Source organism: Oncorhynchus mykiss, chromosome 9 (genome assembly GCF_057628025.1).
Source record: "Oncorhynchus mykiss isolate SJ-2025 chromosome 9, ASM5762802v1, whole genome shotgun sequence".
NCBI classification, from domain to species: Eukaryota; Metazoa; Chordata; class Actinopteri; order Salmoniformes; family Salmonidae; genus Oncorhynchus; species Oncorhynchus mykiss.
The window spans coordinates 81,446,711-81,472,727 of record NC_143030.1 but is presented as its reverse complement, the minus strand read 5'-3'; the positions used below and the strand labels follow the sequence as shown (position 1 = coordinate 81,472,727).

At 43.3% G+C, this 26,017-nt stretch overlaps 1 protein-coding gene and 1 long non-coding RNA gene across 2 annotated transcripts in view; both read right to left on the bottom strand.

Annotated features, from left to right (window-relative positions):
- Positions 1 to 26,017, bottom strand: part of LOC149981353 (uncharacterized) — a 437,375-nt gene that overhangs the window by 201,586 nt on the left and 209,772 nt on the right. The window lies entirely within an intron of this gene.
- Positions 1 to 26,017, bottom strand: part of fgd1 (FYVE, RhoGEF and PH domain containing 1) — a 145,239-nt gene that overhangs the window by 117,063 nt on the left and 2,159 nt on the right. The window lies entirely within an intron of this gene.

The window sequence follows — 26,017 nt, the reverse complement described above, 5'->3', positions numbered from 1 at the left end:
CTCCATCCCGCCTCTCTGCAGCTGCTGGGTGAGATATGATTGGAGCACCATACATCTTGGCAGAAAACATCTAATCCATGCTCGACACCACTCACACACACACACACACACACACACACACACACACACACACACACACACACACACACACACACACACACACACACCACCTGTATTCATACACAGAATTTATTCACAGCACTTCAAAGCATTCTGAATGCTTGAAAAATAAATCCAGAATATCAATAGAATATTTTTTTTATAGATGACTACAAATCTACAAGTCAACAAATCTACAAGTCCACGAATCTACGAGTCTACGAATCTACAAATCGACGAATCGACGAGTCTATGAATCTACAAGTCTACGAGTCTATGAATGTACAAATCTACAAGTCTACGAGTCTACGAGTCTACGAGTCTACGAGTCTACTAGTCTTAGTTAAAAAGTACAGAGGTGCTCCTTAATAAGATATGCTCCTCTGCTCACTCTGTTCCTCTACTCACTCTGCTCCTCTGCTCACTCTCCTCTGCTCCTCTGCTCACTCTCCTCTGCTCCTCTGCTCACTCTCCTCTGCTCACTCTGCTCACTCTGCTCCTCTGCTCACTCTGCTCACTCTGCTCCTCTGCTCCTCTCCTCACTCTACTCACTCTACTCACTCTACTCACCCTGCTCCTCTGCTCACTCTGCTCACTCTACTCACTCTACTCACTCTACTCATTCTGCTCCTCTGCTCACTCTGCTCACTCTGCTCCTCTGCTCACTCTGCTCACTCTGCTCCTCTACTCACTCTCCTCACTCTGCTCACTCTGCTCCTCTACTCACTCTACTCACTCTACTCACTCTACTCACTCTACTCACTCTGCTCCTCTGCTCACTCTGCTCCTCTGCTCACTCTGCTCACTCTGCTCACTCTGCTCACTCTACTCACTCTGCTTACTCTGCTCCTCTACTCACTCTACTCACTCTGCTCCTCTACTCACTCTGCTCACTCTACTCACTCTGCTCACTCTGCTCCTCTGCTCACTCTGCTCACTCTACTCACTCTACTCACTCTCCTCACTCTGCTCACTCTGCTCACTCTGCTCCTCTACTCACTCTACTCACTCTACTCACTCTGCTCCTCTGCTCACTCTGCTCTTCTGCTCACTCTGCTCACTCTGCTCCTCTGCTCACTCTGCTCACTCTGCTCACTCTGCTCCTCTGCTCACTCTGCTCACTCTGCTCACTCTACTCACTCTGCTCACTCTGCTCACTCTGCTCCTCTGCTCACTCTACTCCTCTGCTCACTCTACTCACTCTACTCACTCTACTCACTCTGCTCCTCTACTCACTCTCCTCACTCTGCTCACTCTGCTCCTCTACTCACTCTACTCACTCTACTCACTCTACTCACTCTACTCACTCTGCTCCTCTGCTCACTCTGCTCCTCTGCTCACTCTGCTCCTCTGCTCCCTCTGCTCACTCTGCTCACTCTGCTCACTCTGCTCCTCTGCTCACTCTGCTCACTCTGCTCACTCTACTCACTCTGCTCACTCTGCTCCTCTGCTCACTCTGCTCCTCTGCTCACTCTACTCCTCTGCTCACTCTACTCACTCTACTCACTCTACTCACTCTGCTCACTCTACTCACTCTACTCACTCTACTCACTCTGCTCACTGTAAAAGCCTTACTGTCTGTAGTTCTGCTACAAGAAAATGAGTAAATTGTCCTAACTTAATGCTAAGAGAGTTTATACACTGAGTGTACAAAACATGAGGGACACCTTGCTAGTAAGAGAGTAGCACCCCCGTCCCCCGTCCCTCAGAACAGGCATGGACTCTACAAGGTGTCGGAAGTGCTGCACAGGGATGCTGGCCACATGTTGACTACGATGCTTCCCACAGTTGTGTTTTGTTGGCTGGATGTCTTTTGGGTGGTGGACCATTCTTGATACACGCGGGAAACTGTTGAGCCTGAAAAACCCAGCAGCGTTGCAGTTCTTGATACAAAACAGTGCACCTGGCACCTACTACCATACCTCATTCAAAGGCACTTAAATATTTTGTCTTGCCCATTCCTCCTATCTCAATGCTTAAAAATGTATTTTTAACCTGTCTATTCCCCTTCATCTACTCTGATTAAAGTGGACTTAACAGGTGACGTCAATAAGGGATCATAGTATTCACCTGGATTCACCTGGATTCACCTGGTCAGTCTACATACTCAGTTTATATGCACAGCACAAAACAACTGTGAACTTCTTGCAAGGGAGGATAACAGCGGCAAGGAACCCGCATTCCCCTTTATTAAATTAGACGTTGCATTGAGACCAATCTAATAAAGGTAAGCAGAGGGCACATGGAAGTATTTTCAGAGTGAACTTAGATGGCGAGAGAGACAGAGAGACAGAGAGACAGAGAGAGAGACAGAGAGACAGAGAGAGAGAGAGAGAGACAGAGAGACAGAGAGAGAGACAGAGAGAGAGACAGAGAGACAGAGACAGAGAGACAGAGAGAGAGACAGAGAGACAGAGAGAGAGAGAGAGACAGACAGAGAGACAGAGAGAGAGAGAGAGAGACAGAGAGAGACAGAGAGAGAGACAGAGAGACAGAGAGAGAGAGAGAGAAAGAGAGAGAGACAGAGAGACAGAGAGAGAGAGAGACAGAGAGACAGAGAGAGAGAGAGAAAGAGAGAGAGACAGAGAGAGACACAGAGAGACAGAGAGAGAGACAGAGAGAGAGACAGAGACAGAGAGACCGAGAGAGAGAGAAAGAGAGAGAACTCTTTCTCCTGTATTTGTCACATCAAATCAAATCTAACATTATTTGTCACATGCGCCGAATACAACAAGTGTAGACCTTACCGTGAAATGCTGAATACAACAAGTGTAGATACACCTTACCGGGAAATGCTTCCTTTACAAGCCCTTAACCAACAGTGCAGATCAAGAGGAGAAATACTAAAGTAAAGAATTATAAAAAGTAACACAATAACATAACAGTAGCAAGGCTTTATACAGGGGGTACCGGTACAGAGTCAGTGTGTGGGGGTACAGGTTAGAGGTAAGTTGTACATGTAGGTAGGGGCGAAGTGACTATGCATAGATAATAAACAGAGAGTAGCCGCAGTGTACAAAACAAATGGAGGAGGGGGAGAGGTCAATGTAAATAGTCTGGTGGCCATTTGATTAATTGTTAAGCAGTCTTATGGGGTAGAAGCTGTTGAGGAGCCTTTTGGTCCTAGACTTGGCGCTCGACTTGCTCCACTACGGCCCCGTTGATGTTAATGAGGGCCTGTTCGGCCTTTTCCTGTAGTCCACAATCAGCTGCTTTGTCTTGCTCACATTGAGGGAGAGGTTGTTGTCCTGGCACCACACTGCCAGTTCTCTGACCTCCTCCCTATAGGCTGTCTCGTCGTTGAGGGAGAGGTTGTTGTCCTGGCACCACACTGCCTGGTCTCTGACCTCCTCCCTATAGGCTGTCTCATCGTGGTCGGTGATCAAGCCTAAAACTGTTGTATCGTCAGCAAACTTAATGATGGTGTTGGAGTCGTGTTTGGTCACGCAGTCGTGGGTGAACAGGGAATACAGGAGGGGATTAAGTACACACCCCTGAGGGGCCCCAGTGTTGAGGAACAGCTTGGCAGCTTGTTGTTACCTACCCTTACCACCTGGGGGTCGGCCCGTCAGGAAGTCCAGGATCCAGTTGCAGAGGGGGGTGTTTGGTCCCAGAGTCCTTAGCTTAGTGACGAGCTTTGTGGGCACTATGGTGTTGAACGCTGAGCTGTAGTCAATGAACAGCATTCTCACACAGGTGTTCCATTTGTCCAGGTGGGAAAGGGCAGTGTGGAGTGCAATTGAGATTGCGTCATCTGTGGATCTGTTGGGGCGGTATGCAAATTGGAGTAGGTCTAGGGTATCCGGGAGGATGCTGTTGATGTGAGCCATGACCAGCCTTTCAAAGCACTTCCTGGCTACTGACGTGAGTGCTACAGGGCAGTAATCATCTATAAATATTATAGATTATTTATTGTAAAAACAACCTGAGGATTGATTATAAAAAAACGTTTGACATGACACCTGCACGAGCCTGTGGATTTCTGAATAAAACACACCAACCAAATGGAGGTTTTTGGATATAAAAGGAATCTTTATCGAACAAAAGGAACATTTATTGGGTAACTGGGAGTCTCGTGAGTGCAAACATCCGAAGATCATCAAAGGTAAGCGATTCATTTTATTGCTTTTCTGACTTTCGTGACCAATCTACTTTTTACTTTTTAATTACTGTTTGTAATGTTTTGTCTGCTGAGAGAGATGTCAAATGCTTAGATAGCTTTTGCTGTAAAGCTTTTTTTGAAATCTGACACACCAGGTGGATTAACAACAAGCTAAGCTGTGTTTTGCTATATTGCACTTGTGATTTCATGAAAATTAAATATTTTTAGTAATTTAATTCGAATTTGGTGATCTGCAATTTAGCGGACGTTGACGAAAATGATCCCGCTAACGGGATGGGTGCGCCAAGAAGTTAAAGGCATTTAGCTCGTCTGGTAGGCTCGCGTCACTGGGCAGCTCGTGTCTGGGTCTCCCTTTGTAGTCCGTAATAGTTTTCAAGCCCTGCCACATCCGACGAGAGTCAGAGCCGGTGTAGTAGGATTGAATCTTTATCCGATATTGACGCTTTGCTTGTTTGATGGTTCGTCTTAGGTCATAGCGGGAATTCTCATCGGCGTCCGGATTACTGTCCCGCTCTTTGAAAGCGGCAGCTCTTGCCTGTTCTTAAACATGGCTTCTGGTTGGGATATGTACGTACGGTCACTGTGGGGACGACGTCGTCGATGCACTTATTAATGAAGTCGATGACTGAGGTGTTATACTCCTCACTGCCATTGGATAAATCCCGGAACAGCCTGTAGCGTAGGATCCGCGTCATCTGACCACTTCTGTATTGAGTGAGTAACTGGTACTTCCTGCTTTAGTTTTTGCTTGTAAGCAGGAATCAGGAGGATAGAATTATGGTCAGATTTGCCAAATGGAGGAAAAGGGAGAGCTTTGTATGCATCTGTGTGTGTAGTAAACATGGTCTAGAGTTTTTTCCCCTCTGATTGCACATGTGACATGCTGGTAGAAATTAGGTAAAACAGATTTAAGTTTGCCTGCATTAAAGTCCCCGGCCACTAGGAGAGCCGCTTCTGGGTGAGCATTTTCTTGTTTGCTTATGGCCTTATACAGCTGGTTGAGAGCGGTCTTAGTGCCAGCATCGGTCTGTGGTGGTAAATAGACGGCTACGAATAAAATAGATGAGAACTCTCTTGGTAGATGGTGTGGTCTACAGCTTATCATAAGGTACTCGACCTCAGGCGAGCAATACCTCAAGACTTCTTTAATATTAGACATCGCGCACCAGCTGTTATTGTCAAATAGACACACACCCCCACCCCTCGTCTTACCAGACGTAGCTTCTCTGTTCTGTCGGTGCTGGAAAACCCAGCCAGCTCTTTATTCTCCGTGTCGTCCTTCAGCCGCGACTCGGTGAAACATAAGATATTAGTTCTTGGTAGAATAATTGTAATCGTAGGTCGTCAATTTTATTTTCCAATGATTGCATGTTAGCAAGTAGAATGGAAGGCAGTGGGAGTTTACTCTCTCGCCAACGGATTCTCAGAAGGCAGCCCGATCTCCTCTTTTCCTTTTCCTAGTTACTAGAAAGTAAATAGAACACAGAGGGGTTTTCTTGAACTGGAAGTTTCTCTAATGCAAAATCAGTTGAGTCCATTACTGTTTTCTGTGTTTACTAATGACCTTCCACTGACCTTGAATAAAGCCTGTGTGTCTTTGTACGCTGACGACTGAACAGTAGACACGTCGGCTACGACAGTAAAATAAATAACTGAATCCTTGTTTTAGAAATGGGTAACTACCAACAGACTGGTGTTTAAATATCTAAAAAAAAACTAAAAGCATAGGTTTTGGGAACAAATCACTCACTTAACCCTAAACTTAATCTAGGTATATTAATAAATAATGTGGCTATTGAGCAAAGTTCAAGAGACTAAACTGCTGGGTGTAACACTAAAAAAGATGGTAAGATGGTCTAAATGTATAGACTCAATGGGAAATATGTCCATGATAAGGCGTTGCTCTGCTTTCTTGACATTACAATCAACCAGACAGGACCAGACAGGAACAGACAAGTCCAGACAGGACCAGACAGGACCAGACTGGACCAGACAGGACCAGACAGGTACAGACAGGACCCCAGACAGGACCAGGCAGGACACCAGACAGGACCGGACAGGACCAGACAGGACCGGACAGGACCAGACAGGACCAGACAGGACCGGACAGGACCAGGCAGGTCCAGACAGGACCGGACAGGAACAAACAAGACCAGACATGACCAGACAGGTCCAGACAGGACCAGACAGGACCAGACAGGTACAGACAGGACCCCAGACAGGACCAGGCAGGACACCAGACAGGACCGGACAGGACCAGACAGGACCGGACAGGACCAGACAGGACCGGACAGGACCAGGCAGGTCCAGACAGGACCAGGCAGTACACCAGACAGGACCGGACAGGACTGGACAGGACCAGGCAGGTCCAGACAGGACCAGGCAGTACACCAGACAGGACCGGACAGGACCAGACCGGACCAGACCGGACCAGACAGGACCAGACCGGTCCTACAGGCCCTAGTTAGGTCGCACCTGTACTACTGCCCAGCTGTGTGGTCATATGCGGCAAAGAAGGACATAGGAAAATTGCAATTGGTCCAGAACAGAGCAGCACGTATTGCGCTGTCAGTGGTATGCATGTCAATCTCTCCTGGCTCAAAGTTGAGGAGCGCCTAGTTCACTATTGGACTTTGTGTGAGGTGTTGATGTGTTGAAGGTACCGAACTGTCTGTTCAAGCAGTTTGCACACAGTTTGGAAACTCATGGGTATCACACAAGACATGCAACCAGAGGTCTCTTCACAGTCCCCAGGTTCAGAACAGAGGCTGGCAAACACACAGTATTAAATAGACCCATGACTACGTGGAACTCTCTGCTCTCTCCAGGTAACTCAAGCTAGCATTATGTAGTGTTATGTATATGAGGTGTTGTATTGTTTGGACCCCAGGAAGAGTAGCCACTGCCTTGGGGATCCTAATAAATACTCAATACTAAACCCTTTCTGAACCCTTTTTTGTTCTAAGAGTGCAGAAGGACTTCAGAGCATCATCCACGGCCAAGCCCGAACATTCTGTAATGAACACACAAAGTGTAGCCTATAATCCCTGATCTGATAGGTCCTAGCTAACCTAGCGTGGCGTGGCCCTCAGATCGTTACAGCAGAGCAGCATTAGGGATGGAAACAGCCACTGGTATGTAATCTAATGTCTATACCAGATGGCTTTTATGTGAAAATGGGGGCGTTTATAAACTTCTTAAAGGGATGTCTGAATCTGATTCGGCACAGTTAAAGGCATTATATACGCACCATAACAGTTAAAGTCTTCCATTGTGCCAGTGGGGAGGTCAGTGGGGAGGTCAGTGGGGAGGTCAGTGGGGAGGCCAGCGGGGAGGTCAGCGGGGAGGTCAGCGGGGAGGTCAGCGGGGAGGCCAGCGGGGAGGCCAGCGGGGAGGTCAGCGGGGAGGTCAGCGGGGAGGCCAGTGGGGAGGCCAGTGGGGAGGTCAGTGGGGAGGTCAGTGGGGAGGTCAGCGGGGAGGCCAGCGGGGAGGCCAGTGGGGAGGTCAGCGGGGAGGTCAGCGGGGAGGTCAGCGGGGAGGTCAGCAGGGAGGCCAGCGGGGAGGTCAGTGGGGAGGTCAGTGGGGACTGGGAGTAGTTTGTGGTCATCGTTGGTGAATGGCTGGGAGTAGTTTGTGGTCATCGTTGGTGAATGGCTGGGAGTAGTTTGTGGTCATCGTTGGTGAATGGCTGGGAGTAGTTTGTGGTCATCGTTGGTGAATGGCTGGGAGTAGTTTGTGGTCATCGTTGGTGAATGGCTGGGAGTAGTTTGTGGTCATCGTTGGTGAATGGCTGGGAGTAGTTTGTGGTCATCGTTGGTGAAATGCAGACACAAACTAGACATCACATGTTTGAAACTTCAGATCAGACAATAAATGAGGTTTCACTCTGATGTAATAAACCCCACTGTGTAGAGGATACGCCTGGCCACTGAGCCTTTATAAGTTATTGTATCTTTAAAACAGGACCCACATCTTCAATAATCCCCCAAGAGGAAGTTCTACTCTGATGTGTTGTGGAAGAGGATGTGACTCTGTCGGTTCTTCCCAGCATTGCGTGACTCAGCAGAGCAGGGGATAGCAGGGGAAAGCAGGGGATAGCAGGGGATAGCAGGGGAGAGCAGGGGAAAGCAGGGGATAGCAGGGGATAGGATATCCATTGTCATGCAGCTTAAGTCGTCTCAGGATCTGAGCCAGTCTAGTTGAGATAAGGACTCGAGAGTCATGCTGAATCAGAGAGGCTGTGCAATGTGAGGCAAGGTTCTCTCGGTGTTACACACGCACACACACACGCACACACGCACGCGCACGCACACACACACACACACACACACAAACACACATACACCAGCACCCATCAGTGTGCAGCATTTCAAAGCAGGTGGAGGGAACATGTTATGGACACACCTGTTATGACATGTTTACCGAGGGGGTCACAGGTCGCTGGGAGATATTTAGGGTATTCATCCTTGTTGGTATTTTTGTATTTGAAGTTTGCTCTAACGTGCAAGTGTGGACTCCATCTGGCTTCTCCCCGCCTACAAACAAAAACTGTAGAGAGAAGTTCTGGTGATCAGGTCTGTACAGCGTTGGTTCACGCTCCAACACTGTTTTGATAGCGTGGGGACTGGAATATGTTCCCTGGTCGCCTCTGGAGATAACATGAATGAATACGCTGACTCAGTCACCGGATTCATCAAAAAAGACATAGATGACGTGATACCGATAGGGTCTTTGAAAAACGTTGCCAAATCAAAAACCCGTGATAGCAGCCTTGTAGAAAAACTGAAAGAGAGAGGTGCTAGTACTTCTGTGTGTGCAATGTTTGCTGTTCATTTTTATTGTTTATTTCACTTTGGTATATTATCTACTTCACTTGCTTTGGCAATGTTTAACATATGTTTCCCATGCCAATACGGCCCCTTGAATTGAGATTCTTATAAACAAGGCAAGGTGACTGGGACAATAGTTTTGTTAAACAGTACAAATATGACTTACGCAGATCACGGATTACATCACGGTCACCAACGCTACCCTACCGGGGGATCTAAACACCTATTTCTCAAGACTCGAGCACAATGACCGTGAAGGTCCGCCTCCAGGAGGTGAAGGCCCGCCCCCAGGTGGTGAAGGTCCACCCCCAGGAGGTGAAGGTCCGCCTCCAGGTGGTGAAGGTCCGCCTACAGGAGGTGAAGGTCCGCCTCCAGGTGGTGAAGGTCCGCCTCCAGGAGGTGAAGGCCCGCCCCCAGGTGGTGAAGGTCCACCCCCAGGAGGTGAAGGTCCGCCTACAGGAGGTGAAGGTCCGCCTCCAGGTGGTGAAGGTCCACCTACAGGAGGTGAAGGTCCGCCTACAGGAGGTGAAGGTCCGCCTACAGGTGGTGAAGGTAGGCAACATTACCTCCTCAACACTGATTCTCAACACGGGGGTCCCACCAGGGTGCGTCCTCAGTCCCCTCCTGTATTCCCTGTATACCCACGACTGTCTGGCCTCACACAGCTTCAACTCCATCATCAAGTTCGCTGACAACACGACAGTCGTAGATCTGATCACCAACAACGACGAGACGGCCTACAGGGAGGAGGTAGGCACTCTGACGGCGTGGTGCCAGGTAAACAACCTCTCCCTCAACGTCAGCAAAACAAAGGAGCTGATTGTGGACTACAGGAGGAACCAGGCTGGGCATCCCCCCATCCTCATCAACAGGGCCGCTGTGGAGAAATATCTTGGCGTACACATCTCAGAGAAGCTGAAATGGTCTAACCACACAGACACCGTGGTCAAGAAGGCACGACAGCGACTCTTCAACCTCAGGATGCTGAAGACATTTGGCCTGTCCACGAGAGCTCTCACAGTGATCTACAGGAGCACCATCGAGAGCATACTGTCAGGCTGCATCACAGTGTTCTACAGGAGCACCATCGAGAGCATACTGTCAGGCTGCATCACAGTGTTCTACAGGAGCACCACCGAGAGCATACTGTCAGGCTGCATCACAGTGTTCTACAGGAGCACCATCGAGCGCATACTGTCAGGCTGCATCACGGCCTGGTATGGCAACTCCACCGCCGTTGACCGCAAGGCTCAACATGAGGTGGTACACTCAGCCAAAAACACCTCACTGGTGTGCTCACTGGTGGGCTCACTGGTGTGCTCACTGGTGTGCTCACTGGTGTGCTCATTGGTGTGCTCATTGGTGTGCTCACTGGTGGGCTCACTGGGGTGCTCATTGGTGGGCTCACTGGTGTGCTCCTTGGTGTGCTCACTGGTGGGCTCACTGGTGTGCTCATTGGGGTGCTCATTGGTGTGCTCACTGGTGTGCTCACTGGTGTGCTCATTGGTGGGCTCACTAGGGTGCTCATTGGTGGGCTCACTGGTGTGCTCATTGGTGTGCTCACTGGTGTGCTCACTGGTGTGCTCATTGGTGTGCTCACTGGTGGGCTCACTGGTGTGCTCATTGGTGTGCTCACTGGTGTGCTCATTGGTGTGCTCACTGGTGTGCTCACTGGTGTGCTCATTGGTGTGCTCACTGGTGTGCTCATTGGTGGGCTCCCTGGTGTGCTCAGGACACCTACAACACCAGGAGATGCAGGAAGACCAAGCAGATCAGCAAGCCACACCCCCACTGCTCCAGAGTCCAATGGCGGCGAGCTTTACACCCCTCCAGCAGACGCTGGGCATTGCGCATGGTGATCTTAGGCTTGTCTGCGGCAGCTCGGCCATGGAAACCCATTTCAAGAAGCTCCCGACGAACAGTTCTTGTGCTGACATTGCTTCCAGAGGCAGTTTTGGAACTCGGTACCGAGTGTTGCAACCGAGGATAGACCATTTTTACGCGCTACGAGATTCAGCATTCAGCATACTTTTGTACAAATAGTGTATATTATTGTATTTTTTTATTATAATCTGAAATTCACCTGTCCCCCCTCCCCCTATGGTCATTCCCCCTCCCCTCAATGGTCCTTTAGTCTGGCTGCTGTTCCCCCTATGGTCATCCCCCCTCCCCTCAATGGTCCTTTAGTCTGCCTGCTGGTCCCCCTATGGTCATTCCCCCCACCACCCCTCAGCAGTCTTTACTCTGCCTCCACCCCAATGGACATGCTGCTGTTCCCCCTATGGTCATCCCCCCCTCCCCTCAATGGTCCTTTAGTCTGCCTGCTGTTCCGCGGTGATGTCAGACCACGGAAACACCAGGTGTTGATGTCAGACCACAGAAACACCAGGTGGTGATGTCAGACCACAGAAACACCAGGCGGTGATGTCAGACCACAGAAACACCAGGCGGTGATGTCAGACCACAGAAACACCAGGCGGTGATGTCAGACCACAGAAACACCAGGTGGTGATGTCAGACCACAGAAACACCAGGCGTTGATGTCAGACCACAGAAACACCAGGTGGTGATGTCAGACCACAGAAACACCAGGTGGTGATGTCAGACCACAGAAACACCAGGCGGTGATGTCAGACCACAGAAACACCAGGTGTTGATGTCAGACCACGGAAACACCAGGCGTTGATGTCAGACCACGGAAACACCAGGTGGTGATGTCAGACCACGGAAACACCAGGTGTTGATGTCAGACCATGGAAACACCAGGCGGTGATGTCAGACCACGGAAACACCAGGTGGTGATGCCAGACCACAGAAACACCAGGTGTTGATGTCAGACCACGGAAACACCAGGTGTTGATGTCAGACCACAGAAACACCAGGTGGTGATGTCAGACCACGGAAAAACCAGGCGGTGATGTCAGACCACGGAAACACCAGGTGTTGATGTCAGACCACAGAAACACCAGGCGGTGATGTCAGACCACGGAAACACCAGGTGTTGATGTCAGACCACGGAAACACCAGGTGTTGATGTCAGACCACGGAAACACCAGGCGGTGATGTCAGACCACGGAAACACCAGGTGTTGATGTCAGACCACGGAAACACCAGGTGGTGATGTCAGACCACGGAAACACCAGGTGGTGATGTCAGACCACAGAAACACCAGGTGTTGATGTCAGACCACGGAAACACCAGGTGTTGATGTCAGACCACAGAAACACCAGGTGGTGATGTCACACCACGGAAACACCAGGCGGTGATGTCAGACCACGGAAACACCAGGCGGTGATGTCAGACCACAGAAACACCAGGCGGTGATGTCAGACCACGGAAACACCAGGCGGTGATGTCAGACCACGGAAACACCAGGCGTTGATGTCAGACCACGGAAACACCTGGTGTTGATGTCAGACCACGGAAACACCAGGTGGTGATGCCAGACCACGGAAACACCTGGTGTTGATGTCAGACCACGGAAACACCAGGCGGTGATGCCAGACCACGGAAACACCTGGTGGTGATGTCAGACCACGGAAACACCAGGCGGTGATGTCAGACCACGGAAACACCAGGTGTTGATGTCAGACCACGGAAACACCAGGTGGTGATGCCAGACCACAGAAACACCAGGAGTTGATGTCAGACCACGGAAACACCAGGCGGTGATGTCAGACCACGGAAACACCAGGCGGTGATGTCAGACCACGGAAACACCTGGCGGTGATGTCAGACCACGGAAACACCAGGCGGTGATGTCAGACCACGGAAACACCAGGCGGTGATGTCAGACCACGGAAACACCAGGCGGTGATGTCAGACCACGGAAACACCAGGCGGTGATGTCAGACCACGGAAACACCTGGGCAGAAAATGGGTGAATGCTGCCTAACGCTGTATTCTACAATATTACTTATCCACTTTTCACCTCCAAACAACTGCATCCCTTGTCTGAATCTACTTTTACTATTAGGTGATAAAGTCAAAGTGAACCTCAGCTAAGGATAATGTTTTCAACTCAATGATAATTTCAGAGGGATACTTAATTCAAAGCAGCTCTGAATATGATTATTCCACAGCTCTCAGAGAGGTGACCCTTTAAACTGCTGGGACTGTGATTCTACACAGTGGCAGAATCTGGGCCAAGAAATCAAGAGGTAGGTGTCGGAAATCGTCATGTGCCTACTGTACATCTTAAAGGGAAAGCGGAGATATACCTAGTCAGTTGAACAACTAAACAACCCTTTCAACTGAAATGTGTCTTCCGCATTTAACCACCAACCCCTCTGAATCAGAGAGGTGCTGTAACATAACCCTACTAAAAGATACTGCCTTAATCGACATCCACGGCACCCGGGGATCAGTGGGGTTAACTGCCTTGCTCAGGGGTAGAACAACAGACTTTTTAACCTTGTCAGCTCGGGGATTCGATCCAGCAACCTTTCGGTTACCGAGCCAACGCTCTAACGACTAGGCTACCTAATGTTTACTGTACATCTTAAAGGCCCAGATTAATTGTTTACTGTACATTTTAAAGGCCCAGATTAAATGTTTACTGTTTAAAGGCCCAGATTAAATGTTTACTGTACACCTTAACTGTCCATTTTAACTGAAAACTATTATAGTAGGGTACCTGAATGTTACCCAGAAATGATTTAAAATTGAGATACAGTAAAAATGGCTGCATTGGGCCTTTAAGATATGGCAACACAGATGTGGATAATGGTGTGTCTGTGTGTGTGTGTGTGTGTGTGTGTGTGTGTGTGTGTGTGTGTGTGTGTGTGTGTGTGTGTGTGTGTGTGTGTGTGTGTGTGTGTGTGTGTGTGTGTGTGGGGGGGGGGGTTGACTTGATTTAGGCCAGCACAAACGTTTACCACCGATACCTATGGTTTTGTATTTATATTTGAGGTAAATTATTTAATGTTTTATCCCACTGTACTTCTATTTGTATCATTTAATTACTTTATTACTTCTCATCTTACTGTCCTGGCCATGTTGAGAGGTCAACCTGAGGTCAACTAGAACTAGGAATACGTGGTAATACATACACCATCCTGTCCAACACAGTAGTTCTTCATATCGACATCCTGAGATCCCTCTCCCTCACCTCCTCCCTCCCTCCGTCTTGCTCTCTCTCTCTCTCTCTCTCTCTCTCTCTCTCTCTTTCTTTCTTTTATTTTACTCTCCCTATGTAACCTAAAGCTACTAGAATACTAATGGACCAATCAATATGTAACCTAACCCTACTAGAATACTAATGGACCAATCAATAGGTAACCCAACCCTACTAGAATACTAATGGACCAATCAATAGGTAACCCAACCCAACTAGAATACTAATGGACCCATTAAAATAGGTAAACTAACCCTACTAGAATACTAATGGACCAATCAATATGTAACCCAACCCAACTAGAATACTAATGGACCAATCAATATGTAACCCTACTAGAATACTAATGGACCAATCAGTATGTAACCTAACCCTACTAGAATACTAATGGACCAATCAATATGTAACCTAACCCTACTAGAATACTAATGGACCAATCAGTATGTAACCCAACCCTACTAGAATACTGATGGACCAATCAATAGGTAACCCAACCCAACTAGAATACTAATGGACCAATCAATATGTAACCATACTAGAATACTAATGGACCAATCAGTATGTAACCCAACTAGAAAACTAATGGACCAATCAATATGTAACCTAACCCTACTAGAATACTAATGGACCAATCAATAGGTAACCCAACCCTACTAGAATACTAATGGACCAATCAATATGTAACCCTACTAGAATACTAATGGACCAATCAATATGTAACCCAACCCTACTAGAATACTAATGGACCAATCAGTATGTAACCCTACTAGAATACTAATGGACCAATCAGTATGTAACCTAACCCTACTAGAATACTAATGGACCAATCAATATGTAACCCAACTAGAATACTAATGGACCAATCAGTATGTAACCTAACCCAACTAGAATACTAATGGACCAATCAATATGTAACCCAACTAGAATACTAATGGACCAATCAATATGTAACCCTACTAGAATACTAATGGACCAATCAATATGTAACCCAACTAGAATACTAATGGACCAATCAATATGTAACCTAACCCTACTAGAATACTAATGGACCAATCAATATGTAACCCAACCCTACTAGAATACTAATGGACCAATCAATATGTAACCTAACCCTACTAGAATACTAATGGACCAATCAATATGTAACCTAACCCTACTAGAATACTAATGGACCAATCAATATGTAACCCAACTAGAATACTAATGGACCAATCAATATGTAACCCTACTAGAATACTAATGGACCAATCAATATGTAACCCTACTAGAATACTAATGGACCAATCAGTATGTAACCCAACCCTACTAGAATACTAATGGACCAATCAATATGTAACCTAACCCTACTAGAATACTAATGGACCAATCAATATGTAACCTAACCCTACTAGAATACTAATGGACCAATCAATATGTAACCTAACCCTACTAGAATACTAATGGACCAATCAATATGTAACCTAACCCTACTAGAATACTAATGGACCAATCAATATGTAACCTAACCCTACTAGAATACTAATGGACCAATCAATATGTAACCTAACCCTACTAGAATACTAATGGACCAATCAGTATGTAACCTAACCCTACTAGAATACTAATGGACCAATCAATATGTAACCCAACCCTACTAGAATACTAATGGACCAATCAATATGTAACCTAACCCTACTAGAATACTAATGGACCAATCAATATGTAACCTAAACCTACTAGAATACTAATGGACCAATCAGTATGTAACCCTACTAGAATACTAATGGACCAATCAGTATGTAACCCAACTAGAATACTAATGGACCAATCAATATGTAACCCAACTAGAATACTAATGGACCAATCAGTATGTAACCCAACTAGAATACTAATGGACCAATCAATATGTAACCCTACTAGAATACTAATGGACCAATCAGTATGTAACCCAACTAGAATACTAATGGACCAATCAATATGTAACCCTACTAGAATACTAATGGTCCAATCAATATGTAACCCTACTAGAATACTAATGGACCAATCAGTATGTAACCCAACCCTACTAGAATACTAATGGACCAATCAATATGTAACCCAACTAGAATACTAAAGGACCAATCAATATGTAACCCAACCCTACTAGAATACTAATGGACCAATCAATATGTAACCCAACCCTACTAGAATACTAATGGACCAATCAATATGTAACCCAACCCTACTAGAATACTAGTGGACCAATCAGTTTGTAACCCAACCCTACTAGAATACTAATGGACCAATCAGTATGTAACCCAACCCTACTAGAATACTAATGGACCAATCAGTATGTAACCCAACTAGAATACTAATGGACCAATCAATATGTAACCCAACCCTACTAGAATACTAATGGACCAATCAATATGTAACCTAACCCTACTAGAATACTAATGGACCAATCAATATGTAACCCAACCCGACTAGAATACTAATGGACCAATCAGTATGTAACCATACTAGAATACTAATGGACCAATCGGTATGTAACCCAACTAGAATACTAATGGACCAATCAGTATGTAACCCTACTAGAATACTAATGGACCAATCAGTATGTAACCCTACTATAATACTAATGGACCAATCGGTATGTAACCCAACTAGAATACTAATGGACCAATCAGTATGTAACCTAACCCTACTAGAATACTAATGGACCAATCAATATGTAACCCAACTAGAATACTAATGGACCAATCAGTATGTAACCTAACCCAACTAGAATACTAATGGACCAATCAATATGTAACCCAACTAGAATACTAATGGACCAATCAGTATGTAACCCAACTAGAATACTAATGGACCAATCAATATGTAACCCTACTAGAATACTAATGGACCAATCAATATGTAACCCAACTAGAATACTAATGGACCAATCAATATGTAACCCTACTAGAATACTAATGGACCAATCAATATGTAACCCAACTAGAATACTAATGGACCAATCAATATGTAACCCTACTAGAATACTAATGGACCAATCAGTATGTAACCCAACCCTACTAGAATACTAATGGACCAATCAATATGTAACCTAACCCTACTAGAATACTAATGGACCAATCAATATGTAACCTAACCCTACTAGAATACTAATGGACCAATCAGTATGTAACCCAACTAGAATACTAATGGACCAATCAATATGTAACCCTACTAGAATACTAATGGACCAATCAATAGGTAACCTAACCCTACTAGAATACTAATGGACCAATCAATATGTAACCCAACTAGAATACTAATGGACCAATCAGTATGTAACCCAACCCTACTAGAATACTAATGGACCAATCAATATGTAACCCAACCCTACTAGAATACTAATGGACCAATCAATATGTAACCTAACCCTACTAGAATACTAATGGACCAATCAGTATGTAACCCAACTAGAATACTAATGGTCCAATCAATATGTAACCCTACTAGAATACTAATGGACGAATCAGTATGTAACCCTACTAGAATACTAATGGACCAATCAGTATGTAACCTAACCCTACTAGAATACTAATGGACCAATCAATATGTAACCCAACCCTACTAGAATACTAATGGACCAATCAATATGTAACCCAACCCTACTAGAATACTAGTGGACCAATCAGTTTGTAACCCAACCCTACTAGAATACTAATGGACCAATCAGTATGTAACCCAACCCTACTAGAATACTAATGGACCAATCAGTATGTAACCCAACTAGAATACTAATGGACCAATCAATATGTAACCCAACCCTACTAGAATACTAATGGACCAATCAATATGTAACCTAACCCTACTAGAATACTAATGGACCAATCAATATGTAACCCAACCCGACTAGAATACTAATGGACCAATCAGTATGTAACCATACTAGAATACTAATGGACCAATCGGTATGTAACCCAACTAGAATACTAATGGACCAATCAGTATGTAACCCTACTAGAACACTAATGGACCAATCAGTATGTAACCCTACTATAATACTAATGGACCAATCGGTATGTAACCCAACTAGAATACTAATGGACCAATCAGTATGTAACCTAACCCTACTAGAATACTAATGGACCAATCAATATGTAACCCAACTAGAATACTAATGGACCAATCAGTATGTAACCTAACCCAACTAGAATACTAATATACCAATCAATATGTAACCCAACTAGAATACTAATGGACCAATCAGTATGTAACCCAACTAGAATACTAATGGACCAATCAATATGTAACCCTACTAGAATACTAATGGACCAATCAATATGTAACCCAACTAGAATACTAATGGACCAATCAATATGTAACCCTACTAGAATACTAATGGACCAATCAATATGTAACCCAACTAGAATACTAATGGACCAATCAATATGTAACCCTACTAGAATACTAATGGACCAATCAGTATGTAACCCAACCCTACTAGAATACTAATGGACCAATCAATATGTAACCTAACCCTACTAGAATACTAATGGACCAATCAATATGTAACCTAACCCTACTAGAATACTAATGGACCAATCAGTATGTAACCCAACTAGAATACTAATGGACCAATCAATAGGTAACCTAACCCTACTAGAATACTAATGGACCAATCAATATGTAACCCAACTAGAATACTAATGGACCAATCAGTATGTAACCCAACCCTACTAGAATACTAATGGACCAATCAATATGTAACCCAACCCTACTAGAATACTAATGGACCAATCAATATGTAACCTAACCCTACTAGAATACTAATGGACCAATCAGTATGTAACCCAACTAGAATACTAATGGACCAATCAATATGTAACCCTACTAGAATACTAATGGACCAATCAGTATGTAACCCAACCCTACTAGAATACTAATGGACTAATCAATATGTAACCCTACTAGAATACTAATGGACCAATCAATATGTAACCCAACCCTACTAGAACACTAATGGACCAATCAATATGTAACCCTACTAGAATACTAATGGACCAATCAATATGTAACCCAACCCTACTAGAATACTAATGGACCAATCAATATGTAACCCTACTAGAATACTAATGGACCAATCAATATGTAACCCAACTAGAATACTAATGGACCAATCAATATGTAACCCTACTAGAATACTAATGGACCAATCAATAGGTAACCTAACCCTACTAGAATACTAATGGACCAATCAATATGTAACCCAACTAGAATACTAATGGACCAATCAGTATGTAACCCAACCCTACTAGAATACTAATGGACCAATCAATATGTAACCCAACCCTACTAGAATACTAATGGACCAATCAATATGTAACCTAACCCTACTAGAATACTAATGGACCAATCAGTATGTAACCCAACTAGAATACTAATGGTCCAATCAATATGTAACCCTACTAGAATACTAATGGACGAATCAGTATGTAACCCTACTAGAATACTAATGGACCAATCAGTATGTAACCTAACCCTACTAGAATACTAATGGACCAATCAATATGTAACCCAACCCTACTAGAATACTAATGGACCAATCAATATGTAACCCAACCCTACTAGAATACTAGTGGACCAATCAGTTTGTAACCCAACCCTACTAGAATACTAATGGACCAATCAGTATGTAACCCAACCCTACTAGAATACTAATGGACCAATCAGTATGTAACCCAACTAGAATACTAATGGACCAATCAATATGTAACCCAACCCTACTAGAATACTAATGGACCAATCAATATGTAACCTAACCCTACTAGAATACTAATGGACCAATCAATATGTAACCCAACCCGACTAGAATACTAATGGACCAATCAGTATGTAACCATAGTAGAATACTAATGGACCAATCGGTATGTAACCCAACTAGAATACTAATGGACCAATCAGTATGTAACCCTACTAGAACACTAATGGACCAATCAGTATGTAACCCTACTATAATACTAATGGACCAATCGGTATGTAACCCAACTAGAATACTAATGGACCAATCAGTATGTAACCTAACCCTACTAGAATACTAATGGACCAATCAATATGTAACCCAACTAGAATACTAATGGACCAATCAGTATGTAACCTAACCCAACTAGAATACTAATGGACCAATCAATATGTAACCCAACTAGAATACTAATGGACCAATCAGTATGTAACCCAACTAGAATACTAATGGACCAATCAATATGTAACCCTACTAGAATACTAATGGACCAATCAATATGTAACCCAACTAGAATACTAATGGACCAATCAATATGTAACCCTACTAGAATACTAATGGACCAATCAATATGTAACCCAACTAGAATACTAATGGACCAATCAATATGTAACCCTACTAGAATACTAATGGACCAATCAGTATGTAACCCAACCCAACTAGAATACTAATGGACCAATCAATAGGTAACCTAACCCTACTAGAATACTAATGGACCAATCAATATGTAACCCAACTAGAATACTAATGGACCAATCAGTATGTAACCCAACCCTACTAGAATACTAATGGACCAATCAATATGTAACCCAACCCTACTAGAATACTAATGGACCAATCAATATGTAACCTAACCCTACTAGAATACTAATGGACCAATCAGTATGTAACCCAACTAGAATACTAATGGACCAATCAATATGTAACCCTACTAGAATACTAATGGACCAATCAGTATGTAACCCAACCCTACTAGAATACTAATGGACTAATCAATATGTAACCCTACTAGAATACTAATGGACCAATCAATATGTAACCCAACCCTACTAGAACACTAATGGACCAATCAATATGTAACCCTACTAGAATACTAATGGACCAATCAATATGTAACCCAACCCTACTAGAATACTAATGGACCAATCAATATGTAACCCTACTAGAATACTAATGGACCAATCAATATGTAACCTAACCCTACTAGAATACTAATGGACCAATCAGTATGTAACCCAACTAGAATACTAATGGACCAATCAATATGTAACCCTACTAGAATACTAATGGACCAATCAATAGGTAACCCAACCCTACTAGAATACTAATGGACCAATCAGTATGTAACCCAACCCTACTAGAATACTAATGGACCAATCAGTATGTAACCCAACCCTACTAGAATACTAATGGACCAATCAATATGTAACCTAACCCTACTAGAATACTAATGGACCAATCAATATGTAACCTAACCCTACTAGAATACTAATGGACCAATCAGTATGTAACCCAACTAGAATACTAATGGACCAATCAATATGTAACCCTACTAGAATACTAATGGACCAATCAATATGTAACCTAACCCTACTAGAATACTAATGGACCAATCAATATGTAACCCAACCCTACTAGAATACTAATGGACCAATCAGTATGTAACCCAACCCTACTAGAATACTAATGGACCAATCAATATGTAACCCAACCCTACTAGAATACTAATGGACCAATCAGTATGTAACCCAACCCTACTAGAATACTAATGGACCAATCAATATGTAACCTAACCCTACTAGAATACTAATGGACCAATCAATATGTAACCCAACCCTACTAGAATACTAATGGACCAATCAGTATGTAACCCAACCCTACTAGAATACTAATGGACCAATCAATATGTAACCCTACTAGAATACTAATGGACCAATCAATATGTAACCCTACTAGAATACTAATGGACCAATCAGTATGTAACCCAACCCTACTAGAATACTAATGGACCAATCAATATGTAACCCTACTAGAATACTAATGGACCAATCAATATGTAACCCAACCCTACTAGAATTCTAATGGACCAATCAATATGTAACCCAACCCTACTAGAATACTAATGGACCAATCAGTATGTAACCCAACCCTACTAGAATACTAATGGACCAATCAGTATGTAACCTAACCCTACTAGAATACTAATGGACCAATCAATATGTAACCTAACCCTACTAGAATACTAATGGACCAATCAATATGTAACCTAACCCTACTAGAATACTAATGGACAAATCAATATGTAACCTAACCCTACTAGAATACTAATGGACCAATCAGTATGTAACCCAACCCTACTAGAATACTAATGGACCAATCAGTATGTAACCTAACCCTACTAGAATACTAATGGACCAATCAATATGTAACCCTACTAGAATACTAATGGACCAATCAGTATGTAACCTAACCCTACTAGAATACTAATGGACCAATCAGTATGTAACCCAACCCTACTAGAATACTAATGGACCAATCAGTATGTAACCCAACCCTACTAGAATACTAATGGACCAATCAATATGTAACCTAACCCTACTAGAATACTAATGGACCAATCAGTATGTAACCCTACTAGAATACTAATGGACCAATCAATATGTAACCCAACTAGAATACTAATGGACAATCAATATGTAACCCAACTAGAATACTAATGGACCAATCAATATGTAACCCAACCCTACTAGAATACTAATGGACCAATCAATATGTAACCTAACCCTACTAGAATACTAATGGACCAATCAATATGTAACCCAACTAGAATACTAATGGACCAATCAGTATGTAACCCTACTAGAATACTAATGGACCAATCAATATGTAACCCAACTAGAATACTAATGGACCAATCAATATGTAACCCTACTAGAATACTAATGGACCAATCAGTATGTAACCCTACTAGAATACTAATGGACCAATCAGTATGTAACCCTACTAGAATACTAATGGACCAATCAATATGTAACCCTACTAGAATACTAAAGGACCAATCAATATGTAACCCTACTAGAATACTAATGGACCAATCAATATGTAACCCTACTAGAATACTAAAGGACCAATCAATATGTAACCCTACTAGAATACTAATGGACCAATCAATATGTAACCTAACCCTACTAGAATACTAATGGACCAATCAATATGTAACCTAACCCTACTAGAATACTAATGGACCAATCAATATGTAACCTAACCCTACTAGAATACTAATGGACCAATCAATATGTAACCTAACCCTACTAGAATACTAATGAACCAATCAATATGTAACCCTACTAGAATACTAATGGACCAATCGGTATGTAACCCAACTAGAATACTAATGGACCAATCAGTATGTAACCCTACTAGAATACTAATGGACCAATCAATATGTAACCCTACTAGAATACTAATGGACCAATCAATATGTAACCCTACTAGAATACTAATGGACCAATCAATATGTAACCTAACCCTACTAGAATACTAATGGACCAATCAATATGTAACCTAACCCTACTAGAATACTAATGGACCAATCAATATGTAACCTAACCCTACTAGAATACTAATGGACCAATCAATATGTAACCTAACCCTACTAGAATACTAATGGACCAATCAGTATGTAACCCTACTAGAATACTAATGGACCAATCAATATGTAACCCTACTAGAATACTAATGGACCAATCAATAGGTAACCCAACCCTACTAGAATACTAATGGACCAATCAGTATGTAACCCAACCCTACTAGAATACTAATGGACCAATCAGTATGTAACCCAACCCTACTAGAATACTAATGGACCAATCAATATGTAACCTAACCCTACTAGAATACTAATGGACCAATCAATATGTAACCTAACCCTACTAGAATACTAATGGACCAATCAATATGTAACCCAACTAGAATACTAATGGACCAATCAATATGTAACCCTACTAGAATACTAATGGACCAATCAATATGTAACCTAACTAGAATACTAATGGACCAATCAATATGTAACCCAACTAGAATACTAATGGACCAATCAATATGTAACCCAACCCTACTAGAATACTAATGGACCAATCAGTATGTAACCCAACCCTACTAGAATACTAATGGACCAATCAGTATGTAACCCAACTAGAATACTAATGGACCAAATCAATATGTAACCTAACCCTACTAGAATACTAATGGACCAATCAATATGTAACCCAACCCTACTAGAATACTAATGGGCCAATCAATATGTAACCCAACCCTACTAGAATACTAATGGGCCAATCAATATGTAACCCAACCCTACTAGAATACTAATGGACCAATCGGTATGTAACCTTTCATGTAGTCTATCATTTAGAACTTGGAGACCTCCCAGATCCATAATTCAGGTTACTGTGACCTTTCTAACTGTGACAGTTAATACCTGCTGCATTCTGTGTATTGATTTACCCATACGTCACTCAAATGTACTTCAGCACGAGTGAATATATTTCACTTTGCCAAGTCCTCTCTTTTTGTCCATCAATCAAGACTATTAGCATATCACCAGGGAAATTAAGAGCTCTTGCATGAATGAAAATCGTCTGTTTGTCAAAGCAAAAAGAGCTTGATAGTGATCTGATAGGAGTCAATCATGTATGAATTATAATAACACCGTCACAACAGCGAAGTGTGTGTGTGTGTGTGTGTGTGTGTGTGTCATACATTTAGACACTGGAGCAGGAAACCTCACAGGAAGAAGCTCATCTTCATAAGAAAGTGCTTGGCCACAACCTATAACTAACTACACACAACCTATAACTACATGCCTACTATCTGTAGGCTCAGCGATGACCCGTCATTCAGGGCAGGTATGGCAGAGCCCCGCCTCTTTTGCATGTTTTTTGGAATAAACACGTGTCACATATCAGTTTCCAAATAATGTTTAAAATAATAATCATTGAGTTCTACAGATGCACAATCGAGAGCATCCTGTCAGGCTGTATCACCGCCTGATACGGCAAATGCTGCCGTCTACTCCATCTTGCCTATGCCGTTCTGTACCATCACTCATTCATATATCTTTATGTACATATTCTTTATCCCTTTACACTTGTGTGTATAAGGTATTAGTTTTGGAATTGTTAGGTTAGATTACTCGTTGGTTACTACTGCATTGTCAGAACTAGAAGCACAAGCATTTCGCTACACTCGCATTAACATCTGCTAACCATGTGTATGTGACAAATAACATTTGATTTGATTTTAAGGGTAGAGCTAGAAAATTCCAGCCCCTTGGGTGCTGCCATAGTTACATTAGTAGTGCCCATCCAAGAAGGCTCAAGGTCATTGGCCACAGATAAAATGACGTCAAATCACATTGTATCTACAGTCGCTTTGATTGGACTGATCATGTCAACATCAGACTTTCACAATCTTAGCTAGAAGTCATCATGAATCAAGTCGACAATCTACTGGCAAATCCTTTTTAATTCTTGTCATATGAAGAGAAATAATGAAGGGAAAGTATAGATAAAACATATCGGTGCTCTTAGAACATTGGACATAAGCCTTACACAACACGTTGGAAATTGCAAATTCAACAATGGGTGGTTTGGAAAGAATCAGTGACAGTGGCTAACTGCAAGCATTTCAAAGCAATCACATGCCTGCAATTCAGTGGAGTGTCTGTGTGCTGCCAAATCTGAGATTAAGTGTCTCTTAAAATGATAAACATTCAACATTGGCCATGCTGTCAATGAAGCATGATTTGTGCCGCAGTCAAAACAACAGTTAACTTGGAACTGCGATGTCTTGAATTCACTGAAGTCAAGTTAGCTGGGAAGTCAAGAATAAACTAGCTCCGACTGGGAAAATACGGTCATCCAACTCGGAATTGTAAATCCGGCCTCTTTCTAGAGCCACGACCTGAAGATCAATGATGTCATCATGATTCAACCTTGTTTTTTTTCAGAGTTCCCAGTTGTTTTAAAAGCACCATAAATCCAGAGAATGACAGACTTTGATAACATAATTTGCCCAAGAAGGACCACTGCACCTCTTTC